Source organism: Salvelinus alpinus, chromosome 28 (genome assembly GCF_045679555.1).
Source record: "Salvelinus alpinus chromosome 28, SLU_Salpinus.1, whole genome shotgun sequence".
Classification (NCBI taxonomy): Eukaryota; Metazoa; Chordata; class Actinopteri; order Salmoniformes; family Salmonidae; genus Salvelinus; species Salvelinus alpinus.
Window position 1 is genome coordinate 13,600,889 of NC_092113.1, and position 15,704 is coordinate 13,616,592.

Genomic DNA, 15,704 nt, shown 5'->3' on the forward strand with positions numbered 1-15,704 from the left:
CCTCAGGCATCACATCATCAAGGGTCCTCATGAGCTGCGCATAAAAAAATATAAATAATAACATTCCGCTTGAGGCCTCTCATGCTCCGCTCGACGCATAATAAAAAAATATTTAAAAAATAAATAAAATCATCAAAATCTGTCTGTTTAAGCTAGAGATATTGTTTTGCATGGGCTGTGTCTCAATCCAGCACATCCGCCGATGTCGACCTTCCGCATCTGCAATCAAAGGTGTCTGAGCTACATCGATATGTCAGACCAGGAGACATCTCGAAAATCGGTCTACTCACGAAAACGTCTGTACGGTTTGGCCTACAAATTAATATGACTCCTCCATGGAAAGACTGTTCTCCGTTTTGCTCTACGACCCCCACAAGTGTCATGGGACTCGTCTGAAGGTAACCCGGAAGAAGGCATTTCCATGTCAATGGTATACAAGTAATTCCACAGTAAAAAAAATGTTTTACTTTTTTCCTGCGCTTTCTTATATCTCAGATATAGGACAGACACTTCAAAACATCCTTCATTTCACTTCACTTCAATCCATTTGTCCATGAATGAATATGTTATTCAAAGTGTTTCTATGGGCTAATAGCAGAAAGGCGAAATTCAATGTTTCATCAAATATATATATATATATATATATGGAAGTTTACATACACCTTAGCCAAATACATTTAAACTCAGTTCTTCCCAATTCCTGACATTTAATCCTAGTAAAAACTCCCTGTCTTAGGTCAGTTAAGATCACCACTTTATTTTCAGAATGTGAAATGTCAGAATAATAGTAGAGAGAATCATTTATTTAAGCTTTTATTTCTTTCATCACATTCCCAGTGGGTCAGATGTTCACATACACTCAATTAGTATTTGGGAGCATTGCTTTTAAATTGATTAACTTGGGTCAAACATTTCAGATAGCCTACCACAAGTTGGGTGAATTTTGGCCCATTCCTCCTGACAGAGCTGTTGTAACTGAGTCAGATTTAGTGGCCTCCTTTCTCACACACGCTTTTTCAGTTCTGCCCACACATTTTCTATGGGATTGAGGTCAGGGCTTTGTGATGGCCACTCCAATATCTTGACTTTGTTGTCCTTAAGCCATTTTGCCACAACTTTGGAAGTATGCTTGGGGTCATTGTCCATTTGGAAGACCCATTTGCGACCAAGCTTTAACTTCCTGAGTGATGTCTTGAGATGTTGCTTCAATATATCCACATAATTTTCCTAGCTCATGATCCCATCTATTTTGTGAAGTGCACCAGTCCCTCCTGCAGCAAAGCACCCCCACAACATGATGCTGCCACCCCCGTGCTTCACGGTTGGGATGGTGTTCTTCGGCTTGCAAGCCTCCCCCTTTTTCCTCCAAACATAACGATGGTCATTATGGCCAAACAGTTCTATTTTTGTTTCATCAGACCAGAGGACATTCCTACAAAAAGTACAATCTATGTATCCATGTGCAGTTGCAAACTGTAGTCAAGCTTTTTTATGGCAGTTTTGGAGCAGTGGCTTCTTCCTTGCTGAGAGGCCTTTCAGGTTATGTCGATATAGGACTCATTTTACTGTGGATACAGATACTTTTCTACCTGTTTCCTCCAGCACCTTCACAACGTCCTTTGCTGTTGTTCTGGGATTGATTTGCACTTTTCGCACCAAAGTACGTTCATCTCTAGGAGACAGAATGCGTCTTCTTCCTGAGCGGTATGACGGCAGCGTGGTCCCATGGTGTTTATACTTGCGTACTATTGTTTGTACAGAGGAAATAAGCAAACAGGAAACCACTCACCCAGAGGCGGCGTTCCTAGTGGCCGGAGACTTTAATGCAGGGAAACTTAAATCAGTTCTACCAAATTTCCATCAACATGTTAAATGTGCAACCAGAGGGGGAAAAAATCTAGATCACCTGTACTCCACACACAGAGACGCGTACAAAGCTCTCCCTCGCCCTCCATATCTCTATCCTCCTGATTCCTGCTTACAAGCAAAAATGAAAGCAGGAAGCACCAGTGACTCGGTCTATAAAAAAGTGGTCAGATGAAGCAGGTGCTAAACTACAAGACTGTTTTGCTATCACAGACTGGAACATGTCCCGGGATTCTTCCGATGGCATTGAGGAGTACACCACATCAGTCACTGGCTTTATCAATAAGTGCATCGAGGACGTCCCCCCAACAGTGACTGTACGTACATACCCCAACCAGAAGCCATGGATTACAGGCAACATTCGCACTGAGCTAAAGGGTAGAGCTGCCGCTTTCAAGGTGCGGGACTCTAACCCGGAAGCTTACAAGAAATCCTGCTATGCCCTGCGACGAACCAACAAACAGGCAAAGCGTCAATACAGGGCTAAGATTGAATCATACTACACCGGCTCCAACGCTCGTTGGATTTGGCAGGGCCTGCAACTATTACAGACTACAAAGGGAAGCACAGCCGCGAGCTGCCCAGTGACACGAGCCTACCAGACGAGCTAAATCACTTCTATGCTCGCTTCGAGGCAAGTAACACTGAAACATGCATGAGAGCATCAGCTGTTCCGGACGACTGTGTGATCACGCTCTCCATAGCCGACGTGAGTAAGACCTTTTAACAGGTCAACATACACAAGGCTGCGGGGCCAGACGGATTACCAGGACGTGTGCTCCGGGCATGTGCTGACCAACTGGCAGGTGTCTTCACTGACATTTTCAACATGTCCCTGATTGAGTCTGTAATACCAACATGTTTCAAGCAGACCACCATAGTCCCTGTGCCCAAGAACACAAAGGCAACCTGCCTAAATGACTACAGACCCGTAGCACTCACGTCCGTAGCCATGAAGTGCTTTGAAAGGTTGGTAATGGCTCACATCAACACCATTATCCCAGGGGCGCCCCCAGGTGGTGGGGGTAGGTAGCAACACATCTGCCACGCTGATCCTCAACACTGGAGCTCCCCAGGGGTGCGTGCTCAGTCCCCTCCTGTACTCCCTGTTCACCCACGACGGCATGGCCAGGCACAACTCCAACACCATCATTAAGTTTGCAGACAACGGACTCCCGGGTGGCGCAGTGGTCTAAGGCACTGCATCGCAGTGCTAGCTGTGCCACCAGAGATTCTGGGTTCGAGCCCAGGCTCTGTCGCAGCCGGCCGCGACTGAGAGGTCCATGCGGCGACGCACAATTGGCCCAGCGTCGTCCGGGTTAGGGAGGGTTTGGCCGGCAAGGATATCCTTGTCTCATCGCGCACTAGCACCTCCTGTGGCGGGCCGGGCGCAGTGCATGCTGACCAGGTCGCCAGGTGTACAGTGTTTCCTCCGACACATTGGTGCGGCTGGCATCCGGGTTGGATGTGCGTTGTGTCAAGAAGCAGTGCGGCTAGGTTGGGTTGTGTTTCGGAGGACGCACGGCTCTCGACCTTCTTCGCCTCTCCCGAGTCCTTATGGGAGTTGCAGCGATGAGACAAGACTGTAACTACTACCAATTGGATACCACGAAATTGGGGAGAAAAAAGGGGTAAAAAAAAGAAAAGTTGCAGACGACACAACACCGTCAACGACGAGACAGCCTATAGGGAGGTCAGAGACCTGGCCGGGTGGTGCCAGAATAACAACCTATCCCTCAACGTAACCAAGACTAAGGAGATGATTGTGGACTACAGGAAAAGGAAGACCGAGCGCGCCCCCATTCTCTTCGACGGGGCTGTAGTGGAGCAGGTTGAGAGCTTCAAGTTCCTTGGTGTCAACAACAAACTAGAATGGTCCAAACACACCAAGACAGTCGCGAAGAGGGCACGACAAAGCCTATTCCCCCTCAGGAAACTAAAAAGATTTGGCATGAGTCCTGAGATCCTCAAAAGGTTCTACAGCTGCAACATCGAGAGCATCCTGACTGGTTGCATCACTGCTTGGTACGGCAATTGCTCGGCCTCTGACCGCAAGGCACTACAGAGGGTAGTGCGTAAGGCCCAGTACATCACTGGGGCTAAGCTGCCTGCCATACAGGACCTCTACACCAGGCGGTGTCAGAGGAAGGCCCTAAAAATTGTCAAAGACCCCAGCCACCCCAGTCATAGACTGTTCTCTCTACTACCGCATGGCAGGCGGTACAGGAGTGCCAAGTCCAGGACAAATAGGCTTCTCAACAGTTTTTACCCCCAAGCCATAAGACTCCTGAACAGGTAATCAAATGGCTACCAGGACAATTTGCATTGTGTGCCCGCCCCATCCCTCTTTTTACACTGCTACTACTCTGTGTTTATAATATATGCATAGTCACTTTAACTATACATTCATGTACATACTACCTCAATTGGGCCGACCAACCAGTGCTCCCGCACATTGGCTAACCGGGCTATCTGCATTGTGTTACCCCACCCGCCGCCAACCCCTCTTTTACGCTACTGCTACTCTCTGGTCATCATATATGCATAGTCACTTTAAACATATCTACATGTACATATTACCTCAATCAGCCTAACTAACCAGTGTCTGTATGTAGCCTAGATACTTTTATAGCCTCGCTACTGTATATAGCCTGTCTTTTTACTGTTGTTTTACTTCTTTACCTACCTATTGTTCACCTAATACCTTTTTTGCACTACTGGTTAGACCCTGTGAGTAAGCATTTCACCTGTTGTATTCGGCGCACGTGACAAATAAACTTTGACTTGAACGTGGTACCTTCAGGCGTTTGGAAATTGCTCCCCAGGATGAACCAGACTTGTGGAGGTCTACAATGTTTTTCTGAGGTCTTGGCTGATTTATTTTGATTTTCCCATGATGTCAAGCAAAGAGGTACTGAGTTTGAACGTAGGCCTTGAAATACATCATCAAGTACACCTCCAATTGACTCAACTTATGTCAATTAGCCTATCAGAAGCTTCTAAAGCAATGACATCATTTTCTGGAATTTTCCAAGCTGTTTAAAGGCACAGTCAACTTAGTGTATGTAAACTTCTGACCCACTGGAATTGTGATACAGTGAATTATAAGTGAAATAATCTGTCTGTAAACAACTTGTTGGAAAAACTACTTTGTGCATGACAAGTAAATGTCCTAACCAACTTGCCAAAACTATGTACAAGAAATTTGTTGAGTGGTTGAAAAACGAGTTTTAATGACTCCAACCTAAGTTTATGTAAACTTCCGACTTCAACTGTACGTACAGGGGTCCTAAAATTCAAAATCAAATACACTACATGACCAAAAGTATGTGGACACCTGCTCGTCGAACATCTCATTCCAAGACAATGGGCATTAAGGAGTTGGTCACTCCTTTGCTGCTATAACAGCCTCCACTCTTCTGGGAAGACTTTCCACTAGATGTTGAAACATTGCTGCGGGGACTTGCTTCCATTCAGCCACAAGAGCATTAGTGAGGTCGTGCACTGACGTTGGGCGATTAGGCCTGGCTCGCATTCGGCGTTCCAATTCATCCCAAAGATGTTCAGTGGGGTTGAGGGCAGGGATCTGTGCAGGCCATTCAAGTTCTTCCACACTGATCTCGACAAACCATCTCAAACTGTTGCCATAAAGTTGGAAGCACAGAATCATCTAGAATTTCATTATTTGATTCGTCCATAGGACTGCTAGATGGTGAAGCATGATTCATCACTCCAAAGAACGCGTGTTCTTTGGAGTGATGAATCATGCTTCACCATCTAGCAGTCCTATGGACGAATCAAACAATGAAATTCTATGGTCCACTGCTGCAGAGTCCATTGGCGGCAGGCTTTACACCAGTCCAGCCAACTCTTGGCATTGTGCATGATGATCTTAGGCTTGTGTGCGGCTGCTCGACCATGGAAACACATTTCATGAAGCTCCCAACGAACAGTTCTTGTGCTGACGTTACTTCTAGAGGCAGTTTGGAACTCGGTACTGAGTGTTGCAACCGAGGACAGACGATTTTTACGCGCTACACACTTCAGCACTCGGCGGTCCAGCTCTGTGAGCTTGTGTGGCCTACCACTTCGCTGCTGAGCCGTTGTTGATCCTAGACGTTTCCACTTGACAATAACAGCACTTACAGTTGGCCGGGGCAGCTCTAGCAGTGCAGAAATTTGACAAACTGACTTGTTGGAAAGGTGGCATCCTATGACGATGCCACGTTGAAAGTCACTGAGCTCTTCAGTAAGGTCATTATATTGCCAATATTTGTCTATGGATATTACATGGCTGTGTGCTGGATTTTATACACCCGTCAGCAATGGGTGTGGCTGAAATAGCCGAATCCACTAATTTGAAGGGGTGTCCACATACTTTTGTATATATAGTGTAGATAAATTATTCTTGGTAGTAGTCTCGCGTTGCCATACCTCCAAAATCACATCGCTGTCACGCCTCCCTTGGAGGTCTGGAGAATTTGATATTGCAAAAAATAATAATTCAAGAACCCTCCCCCCACATGTCCTTTGGTGCTACATGTTATATTCGGCAATGTTTTCAGACTGAAAAGGACACATTTTGCAGAGAGTTGTTCCGTATGCTAGTTTCAACATGGCAGAAAATTCTGTTTTGTCAGAAGTGTGCTCTATGCACAAAATCGATATAGTGCTTTCAGAAAGTATTCATACAACCTTTTGTGTTACAGTCTGAATTCAAAATTGTGTCAATTTTTTTTCACCCATCTACACACAATGTCCCATAATGACAAAGTGAAAACATGTTTTTAGAAATGTTTTTCAAATTTATTGAAAATGAAATACAGAAATATCTCATATACATAAGTATTCAATACATGCTATAATCACCTTTTGGCAGCGAATACAGCTGTGATTATTTCTTGGTGAGTCTAAGAGCTTTCCACACCTGGATTGCACAATATTTGCACATTATTATTTTTAAATTCTTCAAGCTCTGTCAAGTCGGTTGTTGATCATTGATAGACAGCCATAGATTTTCAAGCCAATTTAAGTCAAACTCAGGTATATTCAATGTCATCTTGGTAAGCAACTCCAGTGTTCATTTGGCCTTGTGTTTTAGGTTATTGTCCTGCTGAAAGATGAATTTGTTTACCAGTGTCTGTTGGAAAGCAGACTGAACCAGGTTTTCCTCTTGGAGTTTTCCTGTGTTTAGCTCTATTCCATTTATTTTTATCCAAATAAAAAACTAACATAACATGATGCAGCCACCACCATGCTTGAAAATATGAAGAGTGATGTGTTGTGTTGGATTTGCCCTAAACATAACGCTTTGTATTCAGGACAAAAAGTTAATTTGTTTACTACATTCTTTGCAATTTTACTTTAGTGCCTTATTGCAAACTGGATGTATGTTTTGGAATATGTTTTATTCTGTACAGGCTTCCTTCTTTTCACTCTGTCATTTATGTTAGTATTGTGTAGTAACTACAATGTTGTTGATCAATCCTCAGTTTTCTTATATCACAGCCATTAAACTCTAACTGTTTAAAGTCACCACTGGCCTCATGGTGAAATCCCTCAGCGGTTACCTTCATCTCCGGCAACTCAGTTAGGAAGGACGCCTGTATCATTGTAGTGACTGGGTTTACTGACATACCATCCAAAGTGTAATTAATAACTTCACCATGTTCAAAGGGATATTCAATATCTGCTTTTTTTTTACCCATCTACCTATAGGTGCCCTTCTTTGCGAGGCATCGGGAAACCTCCCTGGTCTTTGTGGTTGAATTTTTACTCCTGAACTTATTTACACTTGCCATAACAAAGGGGTTTAATACTTATAGACTCAAGACATTTCAGCTTTTCCTTTTTTATAAATGTTTCAAAACATTCTGAAAACACAATTCAACTTTGACAGTATAGGATATTGTGTGTAGGCCAGTGACCAGGATATTTTAGCCAAAAACATGGTTGCATCTGCCAAAAGGCTGAAACAGCAAGACAATAACCCCAATAACACATCAAAATCCACATAGAAAATGGTTTCATTCCCCACAAAATCAAATTTTGCCATGGCCATCTCAGTCTCCGGACTGATTAATCACGCTGTCATACACAACTAATTGGTATATACAGCCTGACACATTGGAGTGCAACATTTTGTACATTTTCCTTACAAGCAAGAATGTTTAATACAATTACATTGAAATTTACTCTATTGTCTGTGCAGTTTTTCTTTCAGCCGTTCAAAATTTGAGAGAAAATATCCACAGTAAAGTACTGTTTACCAGACTTTTTAGAGTGCCGGTAGGTTTGCCACTGCCAGCTGAATGCGAGCAACGGTTTATGGTTTGGTCTATGGTCTATGGTTTGGTTATGCTCAGTTATTGTTTATGATTTACATATTGTGCAAGTGTTTACACCACAAAGCATGCGTCAGTAGATTGAAAAGATAAACCGGAAATACAAGCCGACAAAACCATATACCTACCGGCTCTCTAACAAGTTGGGTAAACAATACTTTCCTGTGGATATTTTGTCTTCAATTTTGAGCGTCTGAAGGACGAACCGCACAGAACTTTTTTTTGGAGTAAGTTTAAATGTATTTTCATTAAATATTCTGGCTTGTAAGGAACATTTACACCCCAATGTGTCTGCCTGTATATACCAATTAATTACAGCCAGATTAATCAGACAATCTACGGACTTGAAACCCATTGAAATACTGTGGTTTATATCAAAGAGGGCAGTCCATAAGCGCAGATGAAGGATGTCAAGGATCTGGAAATATTCTGTATCTAGGAATTGTCTAAAATCCCTCCCCATGTGTTTTCCAGCTCATAAAACATGGTGAGGTATTGAAAGGTATTGAAAACAAGATGAGGTATTGAAATGTATTGAAAACAGGGATGTCAATCATTTTTACCCCTACCTTTTTGAGAGAAAAAAAAAGTATAAGATAATATAATTTCCCATTTTTTTGCATACAAAATAGCTCAGTATTTGAATTATTTATTTTATGCAATCAATTCTGATCTTCTTTTTTTATCAAGGGTGTAAATAATTTTGGACCCTACCATATGTCACCACTTCAGAAGTTCACGCATGTCTAAAAAGTAGCCTATAGTGCATGCATTGATGCATACATGTCAGAATGTTTGCGCAACCGTTTCGATCAATTTCTAAATTCAATGTCAAAGTCATTCTGCTCCTTACAAGGCAATTAAACAACACAATCAATCAGATAAGCACGACCCAGGATCACCCTGAAAAAAACTTGTGGAAGTTTAATTCAAAGCTATCCTCAAATAACATGGGCTGTCTATATGCATGACAGGGAGAGAAAACCTGTCAAGGCCTGTACGCAACGCAACCCCAAAGCTCAATTAAATGTATTTGTCTATGTGAGATATTTTCTCCCGGCCTTGCTTACAGACATTGCCCAATTCTTCAGCTTACTTACCCGGGTGGATGGTTATGAACCGGTTAAAATTTTACAGAGGTTCCAGCGCTGCACTTGAACATTTCCTCCGAGGACTGAGCTTCTTCACCTTCTAGGGCTGTCACTGAAGTTGCATGCTCCATGCAATACTCGTGTCACATTGACCGGTGCTGTGGTCAATTGTGTGCCATGAATTGGAGACTTCCTCATCCCGCTATTCGCGTTTGCTTCTCCAACAACAGGATCCCGCCGCGTCTCCTGACTCCGTTCTCTTGCTAAACCACCGGAACTACTTCCAATGCCAGCCGGAGCACGTTGAAGACAAATCCATGCACCACAGTCTGACAACATATTTAACATCTACATAACTAGTTCCCGTGTTACATATTTAATTAACTTTTCGTGGGTAATTAGTTATCGCCAACAACGACTTGCTAATAATAATAATAAACTGTTATTTTTTCTTCTTCTAGTAATCTAATTTACATATATAGCCACTGGACAGGTTAAATCAGACAGATTATAAAAATGATGCATGGATCAAACTAGTCATCATTATAATGTTGATTTGCTTTCAGGCAGGTCTTCAGTTTGTGTTTAAAATTGTCATAGTTAGAACAGCCTATTATTTATGTAGGCAGAGTGTTTCAGTAGTTAGTGGTACAATGCATGAAGGAAGGAAGGAAGCAAGAAATGAAGCAAGTAGGGAAGGGAGAAAGGAAGGAAGGAAGGGGAAAAAGGAAGGAAAAAAGGAAGGAAATAAGAAATGTTTGTCCCATAGGGAAATTTGCATACACATCACTTCCGATAGCATACATCACAGGACATACAGTATATCACAACATATGATCAGACAGGGAGACATATATATATACTGTAGATGGTGAGTTATGGTTTATAGTCCTTCAGTGATTAGGAAACTGATGCTGGTTGGTGAGAATGACTTGTGTGTCAGATTTATCCAACAAGAGTCCCCTCTGGTGGCTGCTCTTGTTATCCTGCTATCCCTCTCCCTTTGGTAAAGGAGCTGGCTCAGTGGTGGCGATAGAGATTCTATGATTTATGATTCTATATGTATTTCTTTGGGCAAGGTCATGTTAAGTCATATTTATAGATAGTTTATAAATCTGTGTAGCATTTTAATACCGTTTTAATACATTGCCATACATTGAGTTTATATATGGCTATACTGGCAATCATAACAGAATCCTACCCTGTGTATGTTCAGGATGATGGGGGGGGGGGGACTCCAATCCCGGCCTGGGCACCCCCTGTGGCAGGACTGAGAGCAGGTATGAACTTGGCTTCAGCCTGATGAAGACCTTCAGGTCAAAACGTGGCATAGTGGGTTCAGGGGTTTCCCTATGTGAGGGACATTGTGGTTCCACCATTTCACCACCTGCCTTCGCCTTCTCACTCCCACCTTCGGTTACAGAGAGAAGGTTCAGTCCTCTGTGCAGCTTCACTCCTCCTCCATCCTCCTGGCTCTGATGCCTCCTCTGTCCCTATGTCATTCTCTGTGGCCCTTAGAGACCAAACCTCAAGTTCCGTAAACCACAATGGGCCTACCTCTTTCCCTACAAGAATAGTAAACAAACACATTTTGTTCATCCTCACAAGGTCAAATGCTATTTCTAGGTGGTTTAGGGTTAGGGTTAGGAGCTAGGGTTAGTTTTAGGGTTAGGAGCTAGGGTTAGGGTTAAGGTTAGGTTTAGCGGTTAGGGAAACTAGGATTTTGAATGGGACTGAATTGTGTGTGCCCACAAGGTTAGTTATACAAGTGTGTGTGTGTGTGTGTGTGTGTGTGTGTGTGTGTGTGTGTGTGTGTGTGTGTGTGTGTGTGTGTGTGTGTGTGTGTGTGTGTGTGTGTGTGTGTGTGTGTGTGTGTGTGTGTGTGTGTGTGTGTGTGTGCGTGTGTGTGTGTGTGTGTGCGCGTGTGTGTGTGTGCGCGCGCGTGTGTGTGTGTAATAACTGAAATAACTGCCATAGAGATACTTGTTTGTCCTGCCTTACCACCTTGGGCCTGTAGATGTCAGTAACAGACCTATGTAATTACAGCATAATATCATTTAAAATCAAATCAAATTGTATCTGTTACATGCGCCTAACACAACAGGTGTAGTAGACCTTACCGTGAAATGTTTACTTACAAGCCCTTAACCAACAATGCAGTTTTAAGAAAAATAAATACAAATATTTACTAAATAAACTAAAGTAAAAAATAAAAGAGCAACAATAAAATAACGATAATGAAGCTTTATACAGGCGGTACCGGTACCGAGTCAATGTGCAGGGGTACAGGTTAGTCGAGGTAATTGAGGTAATATGTACATGTAGTTAAGGGTGAAGGGACTATGTATAGATAATAGATAATAAACAGCGAGTAGCAGCAGCATGGGATAAAAAGGGGGGGGGGGGTCAATGCAAATATTTCACAAATAATTTTCATGCCATCCATTATAACAGGGGTATTCAACTCTTATCGTATGAGGTCCGGAGTCTGCTGGTTTTCTGTTCTACCTGATAACTAATTGCACCCACCTGGTGTCCCAGGTCTAAATCCATAGCTGATTAAAGGGGGGAACAATACAAAAACGCAGTGGAACTGGCTTTGAGGTCAAGAGTTGAGTTTTAGGGGCAACTGTCACACCATGATCTGGTTCACCTGTCCTTGTGATTGTTTCCACCCTCTCCAGGTGTCGCTTATTATCCCCGGTGTATATATCCCTGTGTTTCCTGTATCTCTGTGCCAGTTCGTCTTGTTTACCAAGTCAACCAGCGTTTTTCCTTGCTCCTATTTTTCCCAGTCTCTGTTTGTTTCTAGTGCTCCTGGTTTCGACCCTTGTCTGTCCTGACTCCGAACCCACCTGCCTGACCACTCTGCCTGTTCTGACTACCAGCCTGCCTATCCCCTTGTACTGTTTTTGGACTCGGATCTGGTTTCTGACCCCTGCCTGGCCTGACCTTGAGACTGCCTATCGTCTGGTACTGTTTGGACTCTGACCTGGTTTGTGAACTCTCGCCTGTCCCCGACCTGCCTTTGCCTACTCCCTTTGTTATAATAAATATTGGAGTTCTACCATCGGCCTCCTGTGTCTGCATTTGGGTCTCGCCTTGTGCCCTAATAATAACATAATTTGCAAAGAGTATAGCCCATATGCCTTTCTGCTTACATGTCTGTATACAGTAATGAGGTTAATTCCTGGGGCTATGACTACAGGCTTAAAGCTAGCCTGTGAAACGTTCTGTTTAGCTAACATGCCACTCCATGTAGTTGTGAAATAAACTAGTACCCAGACCAGGTAACAGTTAGTATCAGGGAAACAGGGATATTCAGTCAAGGAGACAGCCAAGCAATCCTACTCATTCAGGACTGGGTAATCTTGACCTCTGACTTACCCATGGCTGATTATAAACATAGTTAATTGTTACTGCACATCAACGTTTCAACTGTGAGTCAAAGTTCTCAGTATTACTGGGAGAGAGATGTATGTTGGCAACCCCAAACTTTTTTTCTAAAAGAGTAAATTGCTCAATAATTGACTTGTTAGTTTAGATTTTCTTGATTCATGAACATTCTTAGCGAAACCATATTGGAATAACATTAGGTAAACACAACCATAGAAAATGAATAGTATCTGTTGTCTTTTAATTCTCTTTGTTTTAACACCCCACATACAAACTGCATTATGATTGTATAAAACATGGATCTTTAACCACCTTATTTTTTAGAGGTCAGGTCCTCTCTGCCTGAGTGTATAAAAATGGAAATCTTTTCTATAGACTTTTAACACAGCTTCGTTCAATACGTTACTGAGGGGGATCAAAGAGGGATCAAAGAGGGATGAAAGAGAGGGTGTCTTGGTGGTGTGCGTGGTTGCAGTGCAGCACCTCTCTTTTCGGTCTCTCCCTGCTCTGCTCTCTAAACTGAGAGCCCCTTGAGAGGGTTTTGTGCATGCGGGAACAGCCAGGTGTTTTTTTTGTTGTTGACATAATAGTGTGGGTTAACAGGAAGGATAAAGCGATATCACGATATGCCTGGCTCATATTGATATCATATTGAATGATTAATATTGTTGCCAACAACATTATTAACCTTTTAGTGCAGTGGGGTAAATCAGGGTCACACAGAGTGCATCTTGGTAGTCTTCAACAAATCTACTTTGAAACAAAAGTACAGTATACACCTCACACACATGGTTATGGGCTGAAAGTAAAGAAGACACCTGTACCATGCCAGATAAATTCAAGTTTGAGTGTGCATCCCAATATTACACTTTATAGACTGAAATATAACAAAACTGTTTGACATAGAAACACCAGATTTTCGGCAGGTTTGGCGGACTCACTAAACACAAATACTGTGTTTGTAAATTATGTCTGAGTGTTGGACTGTGCACCTGGCTGTCCGTTAAAAAAGAAAACAAGAGAATCACGCTGTCAGGTTTGTTTGAAGTAAGACTAGCATTTACATTTTACTTTTACTCAAGTATGACAATTGAGTACTTTTTCCACCACTGTGCTTAAGTACATTTAAAACCAGATATTTTTAGACTTTTACTCAAGTAGTATTTTACTGGGCGGCTCTCACTTTTACTTGAGTCATTTTGTATTAAAGGGATACTTCAGGATTTTGGCAATGAGGCCCTTAATCTACTTCCTCAGACAAACTCGTGGATACGATTTAGATAAAGGGCCTCTGCCAAAATCCCAAAGTATCTTTATTTTTACTAAAGTTTGACAATTGAGTACTTTTTCCACCACTGATTACATGTCAGCACATGTGACAAATTGCAACGTCTTATTTAGAGATTGTGTTGCTTTTCACAGTATGCTGTTTCTCTTGTACAGATTTCTTTCATTTTACTCAACTGGTCTAAAGTTCTTCCTCAGAGGAATCTTATTGGCTCCTATCAGCTTGACTCTTGATATTTGCATTTCCTATTTCCCTTTTTTGAGTCGACATTTCTAAAACGTGGATGCAAACTGATTCGTCTGTCTTGCGTAGCCAGCCTCCCCAATTCTCGTCTCGTACACTCGACTATTGGAAGTCTGGCGAACTTCCGATTTGGATTTCGAGTTTGAATGGGAACGGTGGCATTCAGTGCTTGCATTTGATTGTCTCTGAGTAGAAATAATGTTTACCCTCAGAGGCATTGGGCGCTCAAGTGGTAAGGCTCAAGCAACCGACTGTAGACGAAAGTCGAGGAGTGATGTTGGGGGAGGTGCAACTGCGACAGAAGAAAGTCAGACACTAATTTGGTTTTCTAACATCAAGGCACAGATCAACATGGCAGTGTTGCCATTGTTAATAAAAGTTTTTCTTTCTCTCTGTCTCCAACCCCCATATCACACAAACTGAAATAATATCTGTGTCAATTGTACAACCAATTAGTGAGAGAGAGAGACTCAAATATCGCATATCCTATGCATAATTTGTTTAGTATCTTATGCATGCAAGTCAGATTTTGTTGTTGTTCTTTTTCTAAAATCTGCTTGCTCAGCTCCTCAACAGCTGCTACCGGAGCACCATAAGTGAATCCCACAATTTGTCCAACTAATAATAGTTTAGATTGTGCATCCTTATACCCCTGCGCTCCAGCTTTTGCAAATTCTTACTCTAATTTTGCACTAAATTAATTTACAGCTTGGTTTCTTGCTTCTGTCTTAGTCTTCCTCTTAAGAGAAGCTTTCTCTTTTTCACGTATTGCTTTTTTGTCACACCCTGATCTGTTTCACCTGTCTGTGTGCGTGTCACCCCCCCCCCCCCCCCCCCCCCAGGTGTCGCCCATCTTTCTCATTATCCCCTGTGTATTTATACCTGTGTTCTCTGTTTGTCTGTTGCCAGTTCCTTTTGTTTCCTGAAACCTACCAGCGTTTGTTTCCCTGCTCCTGTCTGTTCTTGCACCTGTTTTCTAGTCCTTCCCGATTTTGACCGTTCTGCCTGACCCTGAGCCTGCCTGCTGTTCAATACCTTGCACCACCTCACTGGATTATTGACCCCCTGCCTGCCCTGCCCCTGAGACTGCCTGCCGTTTTGGACCTTTTGCACCCTGCCTTGACCTGTCGTTTGCCTGCCCCTGTACTAGATGTAAACTTTTGTTTCTTCGACACTGTCTGCATCTGGGTCATACCTGAAATCTGATATTTTTTTGATTCTCTTCATTTTTGCATTTTCTTCCTCTTGTTTGACCTTCAACTCTTCCTTCTCTTGTTCTCTCTTTCTCCATTTCCTTCAGTATTCTCTCTTCCTCCCTTTCGAGATCTGAGAGTGATTTATTTTGTAATTGTTGTTAAATTAATGGTATCTGTTCCCACATTTCTGAGTTATTTACCTTATGTGGCATCCTGCTTTTTCAACAAATGTTTGTATGCTGTTGCTCTTTCCTTCCAGGTCATCTCCTCTAGTGAATAG

The 15,704-nt window shown here is 42.6% G+C and overlaps 1 protein-coding gene across 1 annotated transcript in view; it reads right to left on the minus strand.

Annotated features, from left to right (window-relative positions):
* The window catches only part of LOC139557226 (forkhead box protein J3-like), an 84,076-nt gene extending 74,458 nt beyond the window's left edge, over nucleotides 1-9,618 (minus strand). The window contains exon 1 of the mRNA XM_071371745.1: nucleotides 9,311-9,618. The gene's annotated coding sequence lies outside the window, so the exon portion shown is untranslated. The remainder of the gene's footprint in view (nucleotides 1-9,310) is intronic.
* Between the last annotated feature and the right edge of the window lie 6,086 nt (nucleotides 9,619-15,704).